The 23,464-nt window shown below is 38.3% G+C and overlaps 1 protein-coding gene across 8 annotated transcripts in view; it reads left to right on the forward strand.

The window, feature by feature from the left end:
* Positions 1 to 23,464, forward strand: part of CEP350 (centrosomal protein 350) — a 171,538-nt gene that overhangs the window by 9,015 nt on the left and 139,059 nt on the right. The gene's annotated exons all lie outside the window — the stretch shown is intronic.

A 23,464-nucleotide genomic window follows, 5' to 3' on the forward strand; every position in this document is an offset into this window, starting at 1 on the left:
GTTCCATATGAATTTTAGAATTGTTTTTTCTAATTTGTGAAAAATGATGTTGCTAATTTGATGGGAATAGAATTTTTGGATTGTTTTGGGCAGTATGGTCATTTAAATTTTGATTCTTCCAACCCATGAGCATGGAATGTTGTTTCCATTTGTTTGTGTCATCCGTTATTTCTTTCATCAGTGTTTTGTAGTTCCCCTTATAGAAATCTTTCACCTCCCTGGTTAAATTTATTCCTGGATATTTTATTTTTCATATGGCTATTATAGATGGGATTGCATTTTTGATTTGGTTCTCAGCTTGAACATTATTGGCGTATAGAAATGCCACTGACTGTTGTAGGTTGATTTTGCATCCTGAAACTTTACTGAAGTCTTTTTCTTAGGTCTAGGAGTTTTTTGAAGGACTCTTTAGGGTTGAACAGAGATAATTTGAGTTTCCCTTTTGCTATATGGATGCTTTTTTTTTTTAATTTTAATTTTCTGCCTGATTCCTATAGGTAGGATGGAAAGTATTATGTTGAATAGAAGTTGTAAGAGTGGACATCCTTATCTTGTTTCAGTTCATAGAGGGAATGCTTCTAACTTTTGTCCATTCAGTGTGATCTTGATTTTTTGGAATAGTTTCAGTAAGATTGATACCAGCTCTTCTTTGTCTGGTATAATTTGGCTGTGAATGCATCTGATCCAGGCCTTGTTTTGGTTTGTAGATTTGTTTTTATAAGTGATTCAATTTTGTAAATTGTTACTGATCTGTTCAGGATTTCAGTTTCTTCCTGGTTCAATCTTGGGAGGTTGTGTGTTTCCAAGAATTTATCCATTTCCTCTGGTTTTTCTAGTTTGTGCACATAAAGATGTTCATAGTAGTCTCTGAGGCTCTTCTGTATTTTTGTGGTATGAGTTCTGTCACCTTTGTCATTTCTGATTATGCTTCTTAGGATCTTCTCACTTTTTTTATTTTTAATTTACCGAAAGGTTTATCTATCTTGCTTATCCCTTCAAAAAACTAACTTTGTTCTGTTGGTTCTTTGTATGTTTTTGTTTGTTTGTTTGTTTGTTTTGGTCTCAATTAATTTAGTTCTGCTCTGATCTTAGTTACTTCTTTTTTTTCTGCTAGCTTTGGGTTTAGTTTGTTCTTGTTTTTCTGGCTCCTTTAAGTTCAAGTTTAAGTTGTCAATTTGATATCTTACTGTCTTTTTGACGTAGGCATTTAGTGCTATAAACTTTCCCCTTAACATTGCTTTTGCTGTATCCCAGAGGTTTTGGTATGTTTGTTTCTCTATTTTCATTTGTTTCAAAGAATTTTTTTATTTCTGCCTTAATTTGTTGTTTAACCAAAAGTTAGTTAGGAGCAAGTTGTTTAGTTTCCATGTATTTATGGTTTTGAGAGTTCCTTTTGGTATTGATTTCTAATTTTATTCTACTGTAGTCTGATAATATGCTTGACATGATTTCATTTTTTAAGAATGTATTGAGACTTGCTTTATGACTGAGCTTGTGGTCCATCTTAGAGAATGTTCCATGTGCAGATGAGAGTGTATATTCTGTGATTTTTGGGTACAGTATTCTGTAGAAGTCTGTTAGGTCTGTTTGGTTAAGTGTCTAAGTCCAGAGTTTCTTTGTTAGTTTTCGACTTTGACTTTCTGTTTCTAATGTATATAGGCACATACATTTACAAATGGAAATCTCCTTTATAGATGTAAATTTCTTTTACAGAAGGATTTCAGAATAGCCAGCTAAATGCCAGAAAGGTGTATTTTAATTGGACAAGTGATTTTTTTCTTTTTTTTTTCAAGATAGTCTTACTCTCGTCGCCCAGGCTGGAGTGCAGTGGTGCAATCTCGGCTTACTGCAACCTCCGACTCCTGGGTTCAAGCGATAACTCCTGTCTCAGCCTCTTGAATAGCTGGGATTACAGGTGCCTGCCACCACACCTGGCTAATTTTTTTTTGTACTTTTAGTAGAGACGGGGTTTCACCATGTTGGCCAGGCTGGTCTTGAACTCCTGACCTCAGGTGATCTACTCTCCTCAGCCTCCCAAAGTGCTGAGATTACAGGCATGAGCCACCGTGCTCGGCCTACAGGTGATCTTTTTAACTTAGCTACTATTTCTTAGCTGAAATTACTAAGTTGAGGATGGAGCCCATTAAGGAATGGGGCAAAGAAAGCCTTTTCTGTACCTAGACTCAGCAAAAATAGATCTGAAAAAGGAGGAAGCTTACTTTACCTGGCAACCTACCTTTTACAAACACTATCTAGGATAACTTTCTTTTCACCTTCAGGGAAGAGTAGTAACAGAGCTGAAAGATTAGCAGATTTAATTTTTCTTATCAATTAGTTGCTTAAGCTTTTTATTTGCCTTCTATAGTCTTTTTTTAAAAAGCAATAAAAATATTGAAATCTTTTTAGAAGCTTCTGCACACCAACAGGCATCCCTAGATGAGACTGATTTGGGAGCCCTCATTTTCAAATGTACTTCTTAAAGTGCAGTGTTCATTTGGAATGTACTGTTGTGATTTTAAATTACCTTTAGTAAGATTTCATCATTTTTGTAAGCATTTGCTGCTTCTGAGGCCTAATAATAATGCATGTATAAGCTGGAAGGTGTAGTACTCAGGTCTTCAGAAATTAAGGATCTCATTTTTACCCTGAATAGCGGCTTTGGCCCTCGGATTGCTTTGATCGACTTAGCCAATGATTTTTCCCTCCCTAAGCATGCAAGAAAAATAAAGGGGGCTAGAACACAAAAATCTATGCAAATTTCTGAAAGCTGAAATTGGTACCCCTTTCAGTATTATCATTTATACTAATTTCTGTCTAAACCAGCCAGACATATGAGGCCTCTAACTAGATCCAAGATAGTTAGATACAGTTGGATCCTGGACCCAGTCCAATTTCTGTTGTAACTTCCAAACCTAGTTTGGATCAGAAATTTGCTCAAACTTGGATAGCTCAAATGCACACCCATGGAGCTTCAGAATCTGAGAGAGAACTTACCCACAATCTCCAGTTGCTTCGAGAGAGCAGTGGACAAAATGAGTCCAGTGGGTACCTTGCTTTGTCACTTGGTGTTCCTAGGAGTTGCTAGAAGCTTTAGTTTGGATCCCACTTCTGACACCATCTATGAAAATTAAAAACCTTAGACAAATTAAATTTAACAGAATTTGATTGAGCAAAGAAGAGTTCATAAATCAGCCAGCTTCCAAACCAGAATAGGTTCAGAGAGGATCCTTAGACTACACTTTATACAGTAGATCATCTCTGAAAATGTGTACAGTTGCTATATTTTTGTATGATAGGTTATTAAATGTTATAGAGCAATAATGATGTAAAGAAGACCTTTGTACAACTAGAAGGATATTTTTCCAAAGAGAAAATATGATTTATCTTTGATTAGTTTGGGTTTTGGTGATTTTTTTAAAAAGCCATTTGTAGTCCTTGTTGCTAGTGGGCTTGTAGAAGTTGTTTTTGGAATTGTGGCACCCTCCTTTTTAAAAACTATATCTAAAAATCAGTGATGAGTAATAGTAATAGCACTGGCTATAACTTAATAGGTTTCATTTCTTTTCTTTTCTTTTTTTTTTGAGACTGAGTCTCACTCTGTCACCCGGGGGGAGTACAGTAGCATGATCTCGGCTTACTGCAACCTCCGCCTTCCGGGTTCAAGCAATTCTCCTGTCTCAGCCTCCCAAGTAGCTGGGATTACAGACATGCACCACCACGTCCAGCCAATTTTTGTATTTTTAATAGAGATGGGTTTTCACCATGTTGGCCAGGCTGGTCTCAAACTCCTGACCCCAGGTGATCACCCACCTCGGCATCCCAAAGTGCTGGTATTACAGGTGCAAGCCACTGGGCCCAGCTGGCTTCATTTCATTCATTATTTCATGTCTAAATTTTAAAAGTGAAAATATTTTGTGAAAGAATTTATTTTTAATTTTGAGATTATTTTAAAATATAAAATATGTATGCACACATATACTTATTTTTTTACATGTTACCATGTAAGATATTTTCTGCTTCGGAATGTCTAACCTTTTCATGTTATATGAAATACCTGACTTCATATGTGTATTTGTACCTGTTTGCATTTAAGAATTGGATTCTGAGACTTATCAATGGTACTGTCATTTGGCAAACAGGTCTGGAGCACTCAGTGTGGCTATATACTGTGCATGAACTAGGGATATAAAGAGGAATAAGACCAGGTGCCGTGGCTCACGCCTGTAATCCCAGCACTCTGGGAGGCCAAGGTGGGTGCATCACCTGAGGTCAGGAGATCGAGACCAGCCTGGCCAACATGGCGAAACCCCATCTCTACTAAAAATACAAAAATTAGCTGGGCATGATGGTGCGTGCCTGTAATCCCAGCTACTAGGGAGGCTGAGGCAAGAGAATTGCTTGATCCCGGGAGGTAGAGGTTGCAGTGAGCCGAGATTGCGAGATTGCACCACTGCACTCCAGCCTGGATGACAAGAGCAAGACTGTCTCCAAAAAAAAAAAAAAAAAAAGAGGAATAAAATATCTCTGCAGTTTTTTGTTTTGTTTTATTTTGTTTTTGAGATGGAGTCTCGCTCTGTCGCCCAGGCTGGAGTGCAGTGGCGCAATCTCAGCTCACTGCAAGCTCCGCCTCCCGGGTTCACGCCATTCTCCTGCCTCAGCCTCCCGAGTAGCTGGGACTACAGGCGCCCACCACCACGCCCAGCTAATTTTTTGTATTTTTAGTAGAGACGGGGTTTCACTGTGTTAGCTAGGATGGTCTCCATCTCCTGACCTCGTGATCCACCTGCCTCGGCCTCCCAAAGTGCTGGGATTACAGGCGTGAGCCACTGTGCCCAACCATCTCTGCAGTTTTATGTAAGAGACAGATATGTAAATAATAGTACAGAGGGGTAAAGAGAATTGATAACATTCCGTGGATGGATTCATAAAGAGGAAGCAAGTATACTGCATTAAGGAGTCATTAAAGGCTTCCAATGAAAGAAAAATTGTTTCCATTTCCTTAAACAGCCTCTCAGTTGACTAAGTTGTTGAATGTGGAAGGAGACTTTTGAAAATTATCTTGCTTTCCGCGCTACCCAGAGAGGGGTGCATACAGTATTGTTCTGGATTCCCATTGTAACTTAAAGGGAAACCTTTACAATATCCAGAGGCCTTGAAGTCCTTAAGTTCCTTGCAGGAGGAACTCACTTAGATGGCACCAGCCTTGACTTCCAAATGGAACAGTACATCTATAAAAGGAAAAGTAATGACATCTGCGTCATAAATCTGAAGAGGTTCTGAAAGAAGCTTCTGCTGGCAGCTCGTGCCATTGTTACCTTTGAAAACCCTGCTGATGTCAGTGTCATATTCTCCAGAAATACTGGCCAGAAGGCTGTGTTGAAGTTTGCTGCTGCCACTGGAGCCACTCCAATTGCTGACTGCTTTACTCCTGGAACCTTCACTAACCAGATCCAGGCAGTCTTCCGGGAGTCATGGCTTGTGATGGTTTGACCGCCAGCCTCTCACTGAAGCATCTTAGTTTAACCTACCTACCATTGCTCTGTGTAACACAGATTCTCCTTTGGGCTGTGTGGACATTGCCATCCCGTGCAACAATAAGGGAGCTCACTCAGTGGGTTTGATATGGTGGGTGCTGGCCCGAGAAGTTGTGTGTGTGTGTGCCACCATTTTCTGTGAACACCCGTGGGAAGTCATGCCTGATCTCTGCTTCTACAGAGATCCTGAAGAGACTGAAAAAGCAGAGCAGGCTGCTGCTGAAAAGGCTGTGGCCAAGGAAGAATTTTAGGGTGAATAGACTGTGTCAGCTCCGGAGTTTAACACTACTCAGCCTGAGGTTGCAGACTGGTCTGAGGGCGTGCAGGTGCCCTCTGTGCCTATTCAGCAGTTTCCTACTAAAGACTGGAGTGCTCGGAAGACTGGTCTACAGTTCCCACTGCTCAGGCCACTGAATGGGTAGGAATAACCACTGAATGGTCTTAAGCTGTTCTTGCATGGACTCTTAAGCAACATGGAAACAGGGTTGATGGAAAATAAGCAGCAGTTTCTAAAAAAGACAAGAGATTATTTCTTTTTTCCTTGAAGTTTTCCTCAAAAAGTGATCAGTGTATCTGCTTTAAAAAAAAAGAATTCAGAAACAGAAGCTGGGTGTGGTGGTGTGTGCTGTAATCCCAGCTACTTGGGAGGCTGAAGTAGGAGGGTTGCTTGAGCCCAGGAATTCAACAAGACTAGTCTGGGCAACAATGAGACCCCGTCTTCTAAAAAATAAAAAAAACATATACACTGAAAACTCTACTTCCTATCCCGGACCCTCACTTCCTCTCCTTGGAGTTAACTAATATTAACACTTTCTTATGTATAAGGGAAAATTTTGTAGTGAAACTTTTATACTTTTAGGCAAAAAATAATCCTGACTTGCAAACTATAAGACACCTTTTTGTAGATATATTCCTTGAAATTAATTTAGAAAAGTACTTAGGATAACTAGATAGTAAGCAAAAGTGTAGGCCTATTTTTAGGGCTCCTCCCTTCTTTTGGTTATTCCTGGTCCTGTTTGCTGCCCTCAGCTCTCCTAAAGTAAAAAACTATGGGTGTCTTGTTTACGAAGTTTAGCTCTTTGTTTCATCAGTGTGGGGCATTGTGTTCTCTTTTATCCTTACTCTGCTTCCTATGCTGCAAAGGCCAAAGTAGTACTAATATTACATAGTATCTTCTGGATTTCCTGGATTACAGTAAGTCACTCAGTTTTTGTAAAAGTAGTTGTTGAGGTTTATATTTTATAAGTAGAAACAGGTCAGACTAAATTCTCAGATTAGTGGTATATTAGACTATGTTATAGGAGTGTTGGTTATTCTGGAATTTACTTGGAACAGTGTAATAGATCCGAGTTATAACTGAGTATTTTCCACTTTTTTGTCTGCTGGTCCTTACTAAATTTACTATTTGTCCATTTTATGTTGAGGATAGATAGTAGGAATATTGCAGAGTTGTCTTTCTTAACCTTTCAGTTAACCTTTTCTTAACCTATCATAGATCTGATATAGATCAGAGAACTGAAATGTAGCAAAGGTGTGGGAAATATTCTAAGAGCCAGAATGAAGTCATTTTTTTCATCTTTTGTCCCTTAATGCCTGGCACTTAGTAGGAGGCCAATAAATATTGAGCAAAATGAAACTGTGTGATTGAATGAAAACACTGTCAATACATGTGAAAGAAAAATTTGCTGTTAGAAGATAATTGAGAATTGGCTATTTCACAATGTCATCTTATATCTTACTTGTGTCTACACACCACAGGTATAGATCATTGTTTCACAAATGTTTTGGTATAAGACTGCCTCATGCACTTGAGTTATGGAAGACTCAAAAAGATTTTGTTTATGTGGGATTTATCTGTTGATGTTTACAGTATTTGAAATTTTCAGTGTACTTGTTTATTTAAAATAATGATAAACATATTACATGTTAAAATAATAACTTTTTGTTGTTGTGTTTTTTTTTTTTTTTTTTTTGAGACAGAGTCTTGCTCTGTCGCCCAGGCTGGAGTGCAGCAGCGCAATCTTCGCTCATTGCAACCTCTGCCTCCTGGGTTTAAGCAATTCTCCTGCTTCAGCCTCCCAAGTAGCTGGGACCACAGGCGCATGCCACCACACCCAGCTAATTTTTGTATTTTTAGTAGAGGCTGGGTTTCACCATGTTGGCCAGGCTGGTCTCGAACTCCTGACCACAGGTGATTCGCCTGCCTCGACCTCCCAAAGTGCTGAGATTATAGGTGTGAGCCACTGCGCCCTGCCTTTTTTGTTTTTAAGACAGGGTCTCACCCCATTGCCCAGGCTAGAGTGCAGTAGTGCAATCATAGCTCTCTGCAGTCTTGACCTTTAAGGCTCAAGTGATCCTCCAACCTCAATCTCCTGAGTAGCGGGGACTACAGGTGCATGCCACCACACCTGGCTAATTAAAATTTTTTTTTTGTAGAGACAGGGTCTCACTATGTTGTCCAGGCTGGTCTTGAACTCTTGGACTCAAGCAATCTTCCTATCTTGGCCTCCCAAAACGCTGGGATTACAGGTGTGACCCACTGCACCTGGGCTTAACATTTTTAAATGAAAAATAACTAACTGTATCTCAACAATCAAAAGCAGTGAGTGGCATTGTTTGACATTTTTCAACTCTTTTTAATGTCTGGTTTAATGGAAGACATCTGGATTCTCATATCTGCTTCTGTCTGCATTCAGTCTGCTGTGATATCATATGTCATTTGGCCTTTGGAAAACTCCATTGTACATTCATAAGAGAATGAGAATAAAAAAAGACAAAGTCTTAATATTATTATGGAAATAGTTTTGATTTCAAAGATGCTTCCTGAAAGAGTGTGAGGGACCCTCAAAGATCCCTGAACCACACTTTGAGAACTGGTAGTATAGATTATAAATTTAGAGTAGAAAAGAACCTTACAGGTCATATGGTCATCTCTTCTTGAGGTCACCTTTTCTTGTAGTTGTTTGTGGTTTATGCAGCTGGATGACTGAGATAAGGAATACCTCATTTGTGTTTTGTGGGATAATCGAGCTGGCTCTTGGAGATGGTGAGTTTGATGTGCCTTTCAGATTTCTAAATAAGCAGTTTGATATGTGGGTTAGAATATTAGAGGTAAAGTCTGGTGTTTTGGTAGTCATTGGCATGTAGGTGGTTTTGAAAGCCTTTTGCAAGAGTGAGGTCGCCCAGCGAGAGAGTATAGTATTAGAAGCAAAAAAGCTGAAGGTCAAATCCTCCTGAACTTTAAGGTTTAAAAGGCATATGGAGAAAGACTAGCTAGTAAAGGAGACTGAGAAAGAGAACTAGAGAAGTGGGAAAATGTATGTGTTGTATATATGGAGTGTCGTGTATAGAAGTCAAGGGAAAAGAGTATGTATGGAAAATGTATGTATGGAGTGTAGTGTATAGAAGTCAAGGGAAAAGAGTGCTGTTTATTTTATTTTATTTTTTTTTTGAGAGGGAGTCTTGCTCTGTCACCCAGGCTGGAGTGCAGTGGTGTGATCTCAGCTCACTGCAACCTCCGACTCCCTGGTTCAAGCGATTCTCCTGCCTCAGCCTCCTGAGTAGCTGGGATTACAGGCACGCACCACCGCACCCGGCCGAAAAGAGTGTTTTTAGAGAGTGGTCAGTTGTAATGAAGCTGCCAGGAGGTCAAGTAGGTTGAGGATTGAAAATACCCATTAGATTTGGAGATGAAGAGGTTTTTGGTGATTTTAATGAGAGTTGTGGAGAAATGGGGATGGCAACCACACTGGAGTTGCTTGAAGAGTCAGAGTCTAAATGGACACTGAGTGTATTTAACTTTTTTTTTTTTTTTTGAGACTCACTCTTTCGCCAGGCTGGAGTGCAGCGGTGTGATCTCGGCTCACTACAAGCTCCGCCTCCTGGGTTCACGCCATTCTCCTGCCTCAGCCTCCCGAGTAGCTGGGACTACAGGCGCCCACCACCACACCCGTTTAATTTTTTGTATTTTTAGTAGAGACAGGGTTTCACCATGTTAGCCAGGATGGTCTTTATCTCCTGACCTCGTGATCCTTCTGCCTCGGCCTCCCAAAGTGCTGGGATTACAGGCGTGAGCCACCGCTTCCGGCCCCAATAGGCACAACATTTTTAACAAGGCAAATATGTTTGCTAAGTTGTAGCCTAATAATTAGCAGTGGTACCCCTCTAGTAATTCCCGCAAATAATCTATGTACATCATTCCCTTTTAAGAAACACTAACATTTTTTTGTGAGGTTGAAGCCATAGACCTAGTAGTCAATCTTTGCTTTGCATGGGTAGCTGAGAAATGTCTTCCCTTCTGAGTAGTTTCTGCTGTTCAGTGAATCCAGATGGCAATGTTTCATTGTTCCAGTTTAACTGTTAATCACCCTGTTCCTGTCAGTGAGTGTATAAATGAGTATCCAGTAACATTTATATGTATTTCTTATACCTTTTTTTAGTGTAATCATAATTAGGCTTTTACTTGGTGATAGAGCAGTAGCATTATCTTTTACTCCAGTTTTCTGATTTATTGCACATTAATGATGACATGCTTTTATCAAACGGCTCCCATTATTTCCATGACATCATATATTTAGCTTATTATGTGATTACCTGTAGCGCTTTTCTTTGCCCTGTTATCAGCGGGTCAAATTTTGTGTGTGTGTTCCTTGTAGTTTATTTTACTATGTATTCTTACAGGCTACTTGTAAAATAGTATGTGAATTTCATTTCCTTATTTTTCATTTCTTTTCATTTTCTGTTTTTTCAATTTCTTTTTCTCCCCCTCATTTACTGCCATAGTGATAAATATGTTAATTGTTCCTCTTTCTTTCTTATGAGTGGTTTTGCAGCCTGGCCCTTTAACTACCTCTTCTGCTTCTGAGATCATGTTTCTTAATGCTTCTGTTGACCCATCATACCTCCTTCTTCACCATTCATCCTTCCACTGGCAGCTCTGCCTTTGATTCTCCTTTATTTTTTCTGTTGTTGGTTTTTGTTTTTTTTTTGTTTGTTTGTTTTGTTTTGCTTTGAGATAGAGTCTCGCTCTGTTGCCCAGGCTGGAGTGCAGTGGCACGATCTCGGCTCACTGCAAGCTCTGCCTCTTGGGTTCACGCCGTTCTCCTGCCTCAGCCTGCCATGAAGCTGGAACCACAGGCAACTGCCACTACGTCCGGCTAATTTTTTTGTATTTTTAGTAGAGATGGGGTTTCACCATGTTAGCCAGGATGGTCTTGATCTCCTGACCTTGTGATCCGCCTGCCTCAGCCTCCCAAAGTGCTGGGATTACAGGCGTGAGCCACTGTGCTCGGCCTATTTTTTTCTGTTTAAATGGAGCTCATAACAGCTTCTAATGCTGCCATTTGTTCATCTGTTCATTGAAGGTTCTGTTGATCTCTAGATGGGTAAGAAGATACAGTCCTTAAGGACCACACAACCTTGTGGGGAGACTGATACATATATGCTATTTGTAACTCTATTATAGCACTCATTATATTGTATACTAATTGTTTATGTGTGTGTCTCGTCTACCTGATTGTGAGCCTTAAGTGCTCCATGAATGTTCATTGAATGAATGAATTATGTGTGATATATGTATGTGTGTATGTATATATAATGACAAGAACTATGAAAAATGAACAGAGGCCAGCCATGGTAGCTCATGCCTGTATTCCCAGTGCATTGGGAGGCCAAGGCAGGAGGATTGCTTGAGGCCAGGATTTGAAGAACAACCTGGGCAACAAGAGAGATCTGTCTCTTAAAAAAATAAGGTAAATTAGTTGGACGTGGTGGCGCATGCCTGTAGTCCTAGCAACACAGGAGGCTGAGGCAGGTGGATCGCTTGAGCCCACGAGTTTCAGGCTACAGTGAGCCATGATTGCACCACTGTACTTTAGCCTGGGTGACAGAGCAAGACCGTGTCTCTAAAAAAGAAAAAAAAAAAGAAAAGGAAAAAATGAAGAGAGTACTATAGGAAACAGAGAAGTACTAATTGAAGTACTAATTTTATTAAGAGCCAGTTTGGGAAAGATTTATAGGAGATGACATTAGAGTTTGGCTTTGAAGGGCATTCTTGCCAGATAAAAATTAGGAAAAGACAATGTGGAGATAATGAAATTTTCTGGATATTCAGAGAGTGTACTTTAGATACACCTATTGGACAGGAAAGTAGTTACACAGTTTTGCTTAAAAAACAAAAATAAAAAGGTGAGACTGTAAATTAATGTTGTGAAGGTCTCCAGGCGTCCATCATGCTAAGGAGTTTGGAGCTCTATGCCATAAATGATAGTCATTGAAGAGTTATAAAATCAGAATTGCTAGGTTCTGTTTTAGAACGATAACTTTGATTGCAGTATGGAGAATGGATTTAGGAGCAGGATAATTTAGGAAGCTTTTACCATAATTTAAGCTAAAGATGATGCTTTGAACAGAGGCAAGGGGAAGAAAGAAATAAATTAGAGAAACATCTTAATTTTTTTTTTTACAAACAGCTTTATGTATGAGGCATATTATACATATAATAGAGAAACAAAGGTATAAATGATATGGTAACTAAGTATATGATGGAATGTGGGAGAGATAGGAATGTCAAACATGAATTGGATGCATGTTAATCCAATTTATTAAGAGTACAAGAAGAAAATTTTGAAGATAGATAATGAATTTATTTGGTTTTGAACATGAAAAATTTGAGGTGCCAATGGTACTTGGTGACAGACATCTAATAGACCGAAAACTTGCATCTAGAGCTCAGAAATAGATCTGAGGAAGAAATATGACATTTAGGAAATAGTTAAAGCCATGAAAGTATGTGAGGTTGCCTGGGGAGAAGGAGCTAGAGAACAAGAGGCCCAGGAAGAAGCCTTGGAAATGTTAACCATTGATGAATTAGACAGAAGTAGAGAACCCATCAGGAGTTAAGAGAGGTAAGAGAAAAAAACAATCAAAAGGCAAGGGAAGCAGGAGAAATATGTTTTACGAATCCCAAGAGTAGTGAGAGTTTTAAGGTAGAAGTTTAAGATCCCAAATATTAATAACTTAGTGTTGTATGCCTGTTGACTGGAAAATTGTATTACTGGAATGTAGGCATATTTCCTAGGTTTTCTAAACAGATACAATTCTTTGTAATGTTTAGATTTTTCTAAGACTTCCGTAAGAATAAGCCTGTAAATCAGAAAAAAAATAGCTTTTTAGACTATGCTCCAATTTTTGGTTTAAAAAACATAGACTTTTTAGTTGAAGGACTGTTTATAACAAAGTGAAAGAGAAAAGCAACATTTTATCAGTGGGCTTAAAAAAAAACATTTTCTGATGACCAGAGAAAACCCTGCACATATCTCTGAGAGGAACTGTCATTCATTTTGGGGTATTTTCTGTATTCTCTCTCTTAAAAACAGTACATTTCTTAACACATTTTTTTGTAGTATATTTGAGATTTATTTCCAGTATGCTACAAAAAATGTGTTAAGAAATATATGTCCCAGCTACTTGGGAGGCTGAGGCAGGAGAATGGCATGAACCTGGGAGGTGGAGCTTGCAGTGAGCCAAGATCGCGCCACTGCACTGCAGCCTGGGCGACAGAGTGAGACTCTGTCTCAAATATATATATATAGGAATGTAAGAAATACAAGAAATGAAATACAGGAAATGAATTTCAAATATATTTTTCATTAATAGCTTTTTTCTCTCTAAGTACATGATTTAGAGGTTTGAAATGAATGATACTATTTTGTTGGATCCTCTTTTTCTGTGGGTTTTTATCTTTTATTTTTCTCCCGTAAGGAAACTCAAATAAAGGGAAATTTGTTCTAAGACTTCAGAGAGGCCTCAAAGAATGCAAGAGCAGAAAATGAGGTACTAGCATTATGGGAACTGGAAAATTGTCAAGAACAAGACCACTTTTTGCTTTTCTTTGGGGCCACTTTTTTTTATTTGTTTTTCTTTGATCTTCCTCTTTGTTTTTCATTGTATTTTTCAGCTTGGCTCCTTATAGGTCATGTTCAGTTGCGTATCCTTTCAATTCCAAAACTCTGCAGTCTGTTTTTCCGGGGACTGGATAGGATACTTTTGAGTCACTTCCTTAGTCCTTATCCAGTCAGCTAGAGCTAGGGTGAGGGGCAGGTCTTTGTGGATCACAGTAGTAGGTAGGGGTAATTCCCTAGAGAAAAGGACTAGGGGACTATGGGTGATTGATATCTTTAGTATTTACACAGCTTCATTTAACAGAGCTTTTTGGGAACATTTTGAAGGCATAATTTGTGATCAGTTGTTTTGTGCTTAGTGGGAAGGTGGCCTTTTTGATTTTTTTTTTTTTTTTTTTTGAGAAGGAGTCTCGCTCTTTCGCCCAGGCCGGAGTGCAGTGGCGCTACCTCGGCTCACTGCAAGCTCCGCCTCCCGGGTTCACGCCATTCTCCTGCCTCAGCCTCCTGGGATTACAGGCGCCCGCCACCGCGCCCGGCTAATTTTTTGTATTTTTAGTAGAGACGGGGTCTCAGCGTGTTAGCCAAGATGGTCTCGATCTCCTGACGTCGTGATCCGCCCGCCTCGGCCTCCCAAAGTGCTGGGATTACAGGCGTGAGCCACCGTGCCCGGCCGCCTTTTTGACTTTAGAAAAATGTTAGAGTTGAAGGAAGATAAACATGATAAATGCTGAGTTCAGGCTAGAGCTTATTCTTTCTAGATGAGGGGAGAGAGATGAGTATAAGCAGAGATACACAGAGGACTTCAGCCAAATTGGTAATAATTTATTCCTTAAACCGAGAGGTAGCTACATGGGTGTTTATTATATTATTTCTTATACCACTTGATGTGAAGAAGAAAGCTATTTGCAGATAATTGAAGATCATTTAAATTTAGACTTTGGCAGAGAGTAAGCCTCAGAAAATAAAGCAGTCCAAAAGGCTATTGAAGGCTTAGGATATTACTGTACACTACCATAGACTTTATAAACACTGTGCACTTAGGCTACACTAAGTTGATTAAAAAATTTTTCTTCAGTTATAACCTTAGTTTACTGTAACTTTTTTTACTTTATAAACTTTAATTTTTTAAAACTTTTTGACTCTTGTAATAATTCTTAGCTCAAAACAAATATATAGCTGTACAGCAATAGTTTATATCCTTATTCTGTAAGCTTTTGTTCAATTTAAATTTTTATGTTTTTACTTTTTATACTTTAAAAATATTTTTGTCTATAAAAATATATATTTTATAAAATAAGTATAAAATATGTATTTTTATTTTTAGTAAATAGCAGGAGCACACTCTATAATAACAATAAAAAGTATGGTATAGTAAATCCTAGGCGGTAGAAATTTTTCAGCTCCAATATAGTTTTAAGGGACCACTATCATATATGTGGTTTGTGTTGACCAAAACATCATTGCATGGTGCATGACTATACAGAGAACTTTGGCTATCTTCCATTATGGAAGTAGAATATTGTGACAAGCTTATTACTATATAACAGAATGCTTAACTTTATCTTTTAAATTAAAAAAAATTTAAATTGACACAATTGTTGTACATATTCATGGAGCAATAGTGATGTTTTGATACAATGTGTAGTGATCAGATCAGGGTAATTAGCACATCCATCATCTCAAATATTTATCACTTGTTTGTGTTGGGGACATTCAGTATCTTGTCTTCTGTCTACTTGAAAATATACAATATGTTCTCGTTAACTATGGCCATCCTACAGTGCTATAGAACAGTAGAACTTATTCCTTCTATCTAACTGTAATTTTGTATCCTTTAACAAATGTCTCCTAAGTCCCCTTAACTCCCCTCCCAGCCCCTACTAACCTCTGTTCTACTTTTCTATGAGAAGAGCTCTTCTTTTTTTTTTTTTTTTTGAGACGGAGTCTCGCTCTGTCGCCCAGGCTGGAGTGCAGTGGCGCGATCTCGGCTCACTGCAAGCTCCGCCTCCCGGGTTCACGCCATTCTCCTGCCTCAGCCTCTCCGGGTAGCTGGGACTACAGGCGCCCGCCACCACGCCCGGCTAATTTTTTTTGTATTTTTAGTAGAGACGGGGTTTCACCGTGGTCTCGACCTCCTGACCTCGTGATCCGCCTGCCTCGGCCTCCCAAAGTGCTGGGATTACAAGCGTGAGCCACCGCGCCCGGCCGAGAAGAGCTCTTCTATGAGCTTCTGTATAGGAGTGAGAACATGCTGTGTTTAACTTTCTGTTCCTGGCTTATTGACTTAACATAATGTCCTCCAGCCTCATCCATGTTGTTGTAAATGACATAATTTTTTTCTTTTTAAGGCTGAATGGTATTCCATTGTGCCTATATATTTTTTCTTTTTTATGGAACTGTGAATAGTTTTGACTTAAAATTTATTTTGCCTAATATAATTGTGACCTCCCGTGTTCTCATTTGGTTACTGTTTACATGCAGTTTCTTTTTTCAGCCTGCTAACTTCAGTCTATTTTTGTCATTAGATCTAAAGTGAGTCTCTTATAGGCAGGATATAGTTCCATATTTTCTTCATCTATTCATCTGTTGTCGGACACTTGGGTTGATTCCATTTCTTGGTTATTGTGAATAATGCTGCTATAAACATGGAAGTGCAGATATCTCTTCAGTATACCGATTTTCTTTCCCTTGGATAAATATGCAGTAGTGGGATTGCTGGATCATATGACAGTTCTATTTCTAATTTTATGAGTAATCTCCATACTGTTTTCCACAGTGGATATACTAGTTTACATTCCCACCAATAGTATATAAGAGTTCCTTTTTCTGTATATCCTTGTTAGCATTTGTTGTTGTCTTTTTGGTAATAGCCATTCTAACTGGAGTGAGATGATATCTTATTGTGGTATTGATTTGCATTTCCCTGATGATTAGTGATGTTGAGCTTTTTAAAACCATGTTTCTTGACCATTTGTGTTTGCCCATTTTTGATTAGATTATTTGGGGTGTTTTTTTTGCTCTTAAGTTGTTTGAGTTCTGTATGTTCTAGATATAAATTCCCTGTCAGATGAGTAGTTTGCAAATATTTTCTCCAATTTTGTAGGTTGTTTTTTCATTCTGTTGATTGTTTCCTTTGCTGTGCAGAAGCTTTTTAGGTTGATATAATGCCATTTGTTAATTTTTGCTTTTGTTATTTGTGCTTTTGGGGGTCTTGTTCATAAAATCTTTTACCAGACCAGTACCCTGAGCTGTTTCCCTTGTATTTTCTTCTAATTATTTTATAGTTTTGGGTTCTTATATTTAAGTCTTTAATCCCTTTCAAGTTGATTTTTGTGTAACGTGAGAGATGGGGGTCTGTTTTCATTCTTCTGTGTATGGATATTCAGTTTTCCCAGCACTATTTATTGAAGAGACTATCCCCAGTGAATGTTCTTGGCACCATTGTAAAAAATCAGTTGGCTATAAATACATGGATGTTCTCTATTCTGTTCCGTTGGTCTATATGTCTGATTTTATGGCAGTACTATGCTGTTTTGGTTACTGTAGCTTTGTAGTATATTTTGAAATCTGGTAGTGTGATGCCACCAGGTTTGTTTTTTTTGCTGAGGATTGCTTTGGCAATTTGGTGTCTTTTGTAGTTCCATATGGATTTCAGGATTGTTTTTTCTATTTCTGTGAAGAATACCATTGATATTTTGATAGGGATTGTATTGAACCTGTAGATCACTTTGGGTTGTATGGTCATTTTAACAATATTAATTTTTCCAGTTCATGAACACAGGATGTTTTTCTTTTTTGTGTGTTTTCTTTAACTTTTTTCAACAGTGTTTTACAGTTTCCTTTGTAGAGATTTTTTACCTCCTTGGATAAACTTATTCCTAGGCAGATTTTTTTTTTTTTTTTTTTTTTTTTGTAGTTACTGTGGATGGGATTGCTTTCTTGATTTCTTTTTAAGGTAGTTCATTATTTATGTATAGAATCACTACTGATTTTTGTATGTTGATTTTGTATCCTACAAATTTACTGAATTCATTTATTAGTTCTAAGTGTTTTTTTGGTGGAGTCTTTGGGATTTCCTATATGTATGATTATATTGTCTGAAAACAGGGACTATTTGACTTCTTCCTTTGCAATTTGGATGCCCTTTATTTCTTTCTCTTGCCTAATTACTGTGGCTAAGGTTTCCAGAACTATGTTGAACAAAAGTGGTGGAAGTAGGCATCCTTGTCTTGTTTCAGATCTTAGAGGAAAAGCTCGTTCATGGATTACTAGGTTAAGAATACTTGTACTAGATTGTGAGATTGTAGAGGTCAGAACCGTTTCTCTTGGCCGGGCGCGGTGGCTCACGCCTGTAATCCAGCACTTTGGGAGGCCGAGGCGGGCGGATCACGAGGTCAGGAGATCGAAACCATCCTGGCTAACACAGTGAAACCCTGTCTCTACTAAAAATACAAAAAATCAGCCGGGCGCGGTAGCGGGCGCCTGTAGTCCCAGCTACTCCGGAGGCTGAGGCAGGAGAATGGCACGAACCCGGGAGGCGGAGCTTGCAGTGAGCCGAGATCGCGCCACTGGACTCCAGCCTGGGCGACAGAGCCAGACTCTGTCTCAAAAAAAAAAAAAAAGAACCGTTTCTCTCTCTTTCTCTCTCTCTCTCCCTCTCTCTCTCTCTCAGTTTTTTCATCTGTAAGGACCATTTCTTCTTTTTAAATTTTTTTAATAACACACAATGCTTTGCACAAAGTAGGTACTCAAAAAACATTGTTAGCACAAGCTGTTGATATGCAAGTTTACTCTCCTCATTCTTAGTCTTAAAAGACAAATATTATTACATTGAGTTAAAAAATTCTATTTTCTATATACAATATATGTTTAAAAGGAAGTGATCCAGAAAGCTTAGAATTAAAAGGATAGGGCAGATTCAATAAAGCAATGTTTGCTTTTTATTAATAGCATGCAAAGTAGAATTAAATACTAAAACACATTTCTCTAGGGATAAACATAGTCATTTTTAATTGATGAAATGTAAAATCCATTGACAGCATAACCATGAACTTTTATATACCAAATAATAATATCAAGTTATTTAGAAGTTAAATATTTTAGAAATATGAAATGGACAAAAATTCAGTAGTTCCGGTGAATTTTTGTCCATCTCTTAATTCTTGGCAAATTAAATAGACAGAAGATAATGCACAAATGTCCAACAAGTAAATAAATACAAAATTCCCATATGACTGTAGAATAAAGTTATTGTCATGATATCTCTAAAACATTTAACTGGGAAGGTGCTTTCATTATTCCCCAAGCCGTTTGACTTGGTAAACACTTAAAAGTGGTTGGGAAAAAGGCCTTATGCAAATTGAGATTTATACTTTAAAGATAGGAAACCTTTTGATAGATTATTTTATTATTATAAGTAAGTTTTTTATTGCACTTTTTTCACTAATTCAATTTTCAGTTTCTACAAAAATGGTGATTTAAAAAATGTATTCTTACATAAAGAACAGACCAACTTAAATACATTATATTTAAAATATTCACTTACAGGGCATGGGATAACCAAAGATTTTGAAAGAGAGATTATTGGCAAATTCAGGTGCTTCATGAGAATAGGTGTCATAAAACTGATTTAAAAATGTAATTACAGGCTGCATGTGGTGGCTCACACCCGTGATCCCAGCACTTTGGGAGGCTGAGGTGGGAGGATCTCTTGAACCCAGGAGTTTGAGGCCAGCCTGGGCGACATAGTGAGACCTCATCTCTATAAAAAAAAAAAAAAAAAAATTAGCCGGTCATGGTGGCGTGCACCTGTAGTCTCAGCTACTTGGGAGGTTGAGGTAGGAGGAACACCTGAGCCCAGGAGGTTGAGGCTGCAGTGAGCCCTGTGCACTACTACACTCCAGCCTGGGTGACAGAGTGACACCTTGTCTCTTAAAGCCTCAAAAACTAGAATTATAAACCTTAAACAGCATAATTCATGTTATCTGAAAATCCTTTGAAGTATAATATACATTGAAAAAGCACATAAATGTGCAAGTTGATGAAGTCTCTTAAACTGAACGTAGCCTTGAAATCAGCACCCAAATCCGTGAATATTAGCAGTACCTCAGAAGCACTTCCTTGCTCCAATTTCAGCCACCTCTCTAGCCACTTCAAGGGTGATGACTATCCTCACTTCTAGCACTATAGATTCCTTTTGCCTATTTTATACTTTATTTAATGGAACTATACGGTACATACTCTTGTTTCTGGCATTCTTCACAACATGTTTGTGATATTCAACTATCTTTTTGCATGTAGTTGTAATTCATTCTCGTTATTAGTGGGGGATACTCTATAGTATGAGGTTTTACATAAATGTCATACTTCTAATATTTAGTAATTTATATTAAAGATGATTGCCCATTAATAGGGTATTTATTTTGAAGCAGATAAATTTTCTCTTGTTTACTCATTTGTACTGTCTCAGCCTTAGTGTTAGCTAAGAAGACATACAGATTGTGGACACATATGTAGTTTTTGATTATTTAATCTATCCTTTCCATTGGAAAATTGATAATCACTATATATTTCAGCACTTATTTTAGTTTTAAAGCAAAGAGATATCTGCCCAAAGAAATTTTTTGTCTGATCATTGACAGATATTCTAGTAATATAACTGATGTTTGCTTAATTTTTCAGTTGGCTAGATTAAAAATATTTTCATCAAAAGGAAAATGAGTTTTTTGTTGTTGTTGAGATGGAGTCTTGCTCTTTCGCCCAGGCTGGAGTGCTGTGGCGCGATCTTGGCTCACTGCAACCTCCGACTCCGTGGTTCAAGTGATTCTCCTGCCTCAGCCTCCTGAGTAGCTGGGATTACAGGCACCCACCACCATGCCTGGCCAATTTTTGTATTTTTAGTAGAGATGGAGTTTCACTGTGTTGGCCAGGATGGTCTTGATCTCTTGACCTCATGATCCACCTGCTGCGGCCTCCCAAAGTGCTGGGATTATAGGCGTGAGCCACCGCGCCCAGCCAAAATTAGTTAATTTCTTAAACTGTGTTGGCAGATTAAAGTTTTATGGTTGATAAAATGTTGTTTTTCTACCATGCTCCTCTATTTTCAGAAAACTTGGTTACTTTTCTTAGAGCCATATTCTATAATCTATGAAAAAATTTTAGTTTTGGAACTTTTTTTTTTTTTTGAGACGGAGTCTCGCTCTCTTGCCCATGCTGGAGTCCAGTGGTATGATCTTGGCTCACTGTAACCTCTGCCTTCTGGGTTCAAGCAATTCTCCTGCCTCAGTCTCCTGAGTAGCTGGGCTTACAGATGTGCGCCACCATGCCTGGCTAATTTTTGTATTTTTAGTAAAGACAGGGTTTCGCCATGTTGGCCAGGCTGGTCTTGAACTCCTGACCTCAGGTGATCCACCTGCCTCAGCCTCCCAAAGTTCTGGGATTACAGGCGTGAGCCACTGTGCCTGGCCCTATTTTTAGAACATTTTTGAGGTGTTTTCTTTTTTTTTTTTTTTTTTTGAGACGGAGTCTCGCTGTCGCCCAGGCTGGAATGCAGTGGCACGATCTCGGCTCACTGCAAGCTCTGCCCCCGGGGTTCATGCCATTCTCCTGCCTCAGCCTCCCGCGTAGCTGGGACTGCAGGCACCCGCCACCTCACCCAGCTAATTTTTTGTATTTTTAGTAGAGACGGGGTTTCACCCGTGTTAGCCAGGATGGTCTTCGATCTCCTGACCTCGTGATCTGCTCGCCTCGGCCTCCCAAAGTGCTGGGATTACAGGCGTGAGCCACCGTGCCCGGCCTTTTGAGGTGTTTTCTAGGAAATTTATAAATCAGGATTATTTACCCTGATAAATCGGATTAAATTAACTTCCTTAAAAATTAACCATACCTTTTAGTTTTACATATTTGGACTTAATAGGTGGGCCCTTCTTTTTCTTAAATTTAAATTGGTGTTTTTAATATTCAACATACTATACTGCCTCTGCATACAACTAAGTGGAGAAAATAATGTTTATCAAATATGGCAGGTTTAATATATTTGTAAGGCAAATAACTCATTAACTTGATAAGAAAAACATTAAGATCCTGGTAGGTAAGTGGGCAAAGGATAGAAAAGATAATTCACCAATGAAGCACTAAGGTTAAGATATAGAGCAGAACATTTAATCCTGCTAGCATCTACCAAATTCAAATTAAAGCATACATTTTTTTCCTGTTAAATCAGCAAAAGTAGAAAGAATAGATAATATTAAGATATTTATGAAACGGGTAGGCCCTTCTTGGAAGACAATTTGACATTGTATTTCAAGAGCAGCATGTTCTTCACATTCTTTCGTTCAGTTTTAGCACACTTTGCAGATACTGTTCTAGGTAACCAAATAAGCAGAAATTCATAAATACAAATATGTTCATTTCAGTGTTATTTGTAATAGAGAAAATGGGACATAATATTGTATTGGTTATCTCTTGTTGTCTAACTCATAACCTCCCACCCCAATTTAAGCAGTTTAAAACACCAAACATTTGTGATCTCACACTTTCTGTATGTAAGGAATTTGGGAGCAGCTCATTTGGGTGATTTTGGCTCAATGTCTCTCGTGAGGTTGCAGTCAGGATGTCAGGTAGAGCTGTAGTCCTATGAAGATTTGACTTGGTCTGGAGGATCTACTTGCAAGGGGATAGCTCACCCACATAGCTGTAGGCAGGCGGCTTCAGTTCTTTGCCACATGGACATCTATAGGATTGCTTGACTGTTCTTAGGACATGGCACCTGGATCCAAAGAGAGAGGAGAATGCGTTTTATAGCCTAGTCTCAGAAGTCACATATTGTCACTTTCACCACATGTGATATTAGTTTAAAATAAGTCTCTAAGTCCCACCATACTCAATGGGAGAATAATTAATTTCCACATTTTGAAGAAAGGAGTATCAAAGAAATTTTGGATATGTTTTAAAACCACCACAAATGTCCAGCAGTTAAGTAAAGTAGGGCACAAAATTGAAGTTACACTGATGATAGTAATAAAATTACTTATTAATGATTGTATTAGGATTTAGGGAGGAATGAGTTTTTCTTCTTATATTTTTCAAACTTTCTGTATTGTTACATGATTTTTATAAGAGACTAGTTCCTCTATATTCATAGGAAAATATAGTATTACTTATCACTGAGCTAACCATAGGCAGATCATGATCTTTCCCTTTGAGTTGTGATATAATTTTTTTTCCTTTCTTTTTTTATTGTGGTAAAATATACATAACATAAAATTTACCATTACAACCATTTCTTAAGTGTACAGTTCATTGGTGTTAAGTACATTCATATTGTTGTACAACCATCACCACCATCCATTTCCAGACTTCTTTTCATTTTGCAAAACTGAAACCCATTAAACAGTAACTCCCCATTCTTCTCTTTTCCCAGCTCCTGACAACCACCATTCTACTTTCTGTCTCTCTGTTTTTGACTATTCTGACTGTCTCATGTAAGTGGAATCATACAGTGTTTGTCTTTTTGTGATTAGCTTATTTCACTTAGTATAATGTCCTCAAGATTCTTTCATGTTATAGCACATATCAGATTTCCTTCCTTTTAAGGCTGAATAATATCCTATTTTATACATAAATATCATTTTGCTTATTCATTCATCTATTGATAGACACTTGGGCTACTTCCACGTTAGCTACTATGAATAATGCTGCTTTGAACATGGTTGTACAAATAGTTCCTTGAGCCTCCACAAGTATTTTGGTTGTATACTATATTAGTCCATTCTCACACTGCTATAAATTATCCGAGACTGGGTAATTTATAAAGAAAAGATGTTTAATTGATTTACAGCTCTGCATGGCTGGGGAGGCCTCAGGAAACTTACAATCATGGCAGAAGGCACCTACCTCTTCACACGGTGGCAGGAGAGAGAATGAGTGCAAGCAGGGAAAATGCCAGACGCTTATAAAACCATTAGATCTCATGAGACTCACTTACTATCATGAGAACAGCATAGGGGAAACTGCCCCCCTGATCCAATT

The sequence above is a fragment of the Symphalangus syndactylus genome, chromosome 12 (assembly GCF_028878055.3).
Source record: "Symphalangus syndactylus isolate Jambi chromosome 12, NHGRI_mSymSyn1-v2.1_pri, whole genome shotgun sequence".
Lineage (NCBI taxonomy): Eukaryota > Metazoa > Chordata > Mammalia > Primates > Hylobatidae > Symphalangus > Symphalangus syndactylus.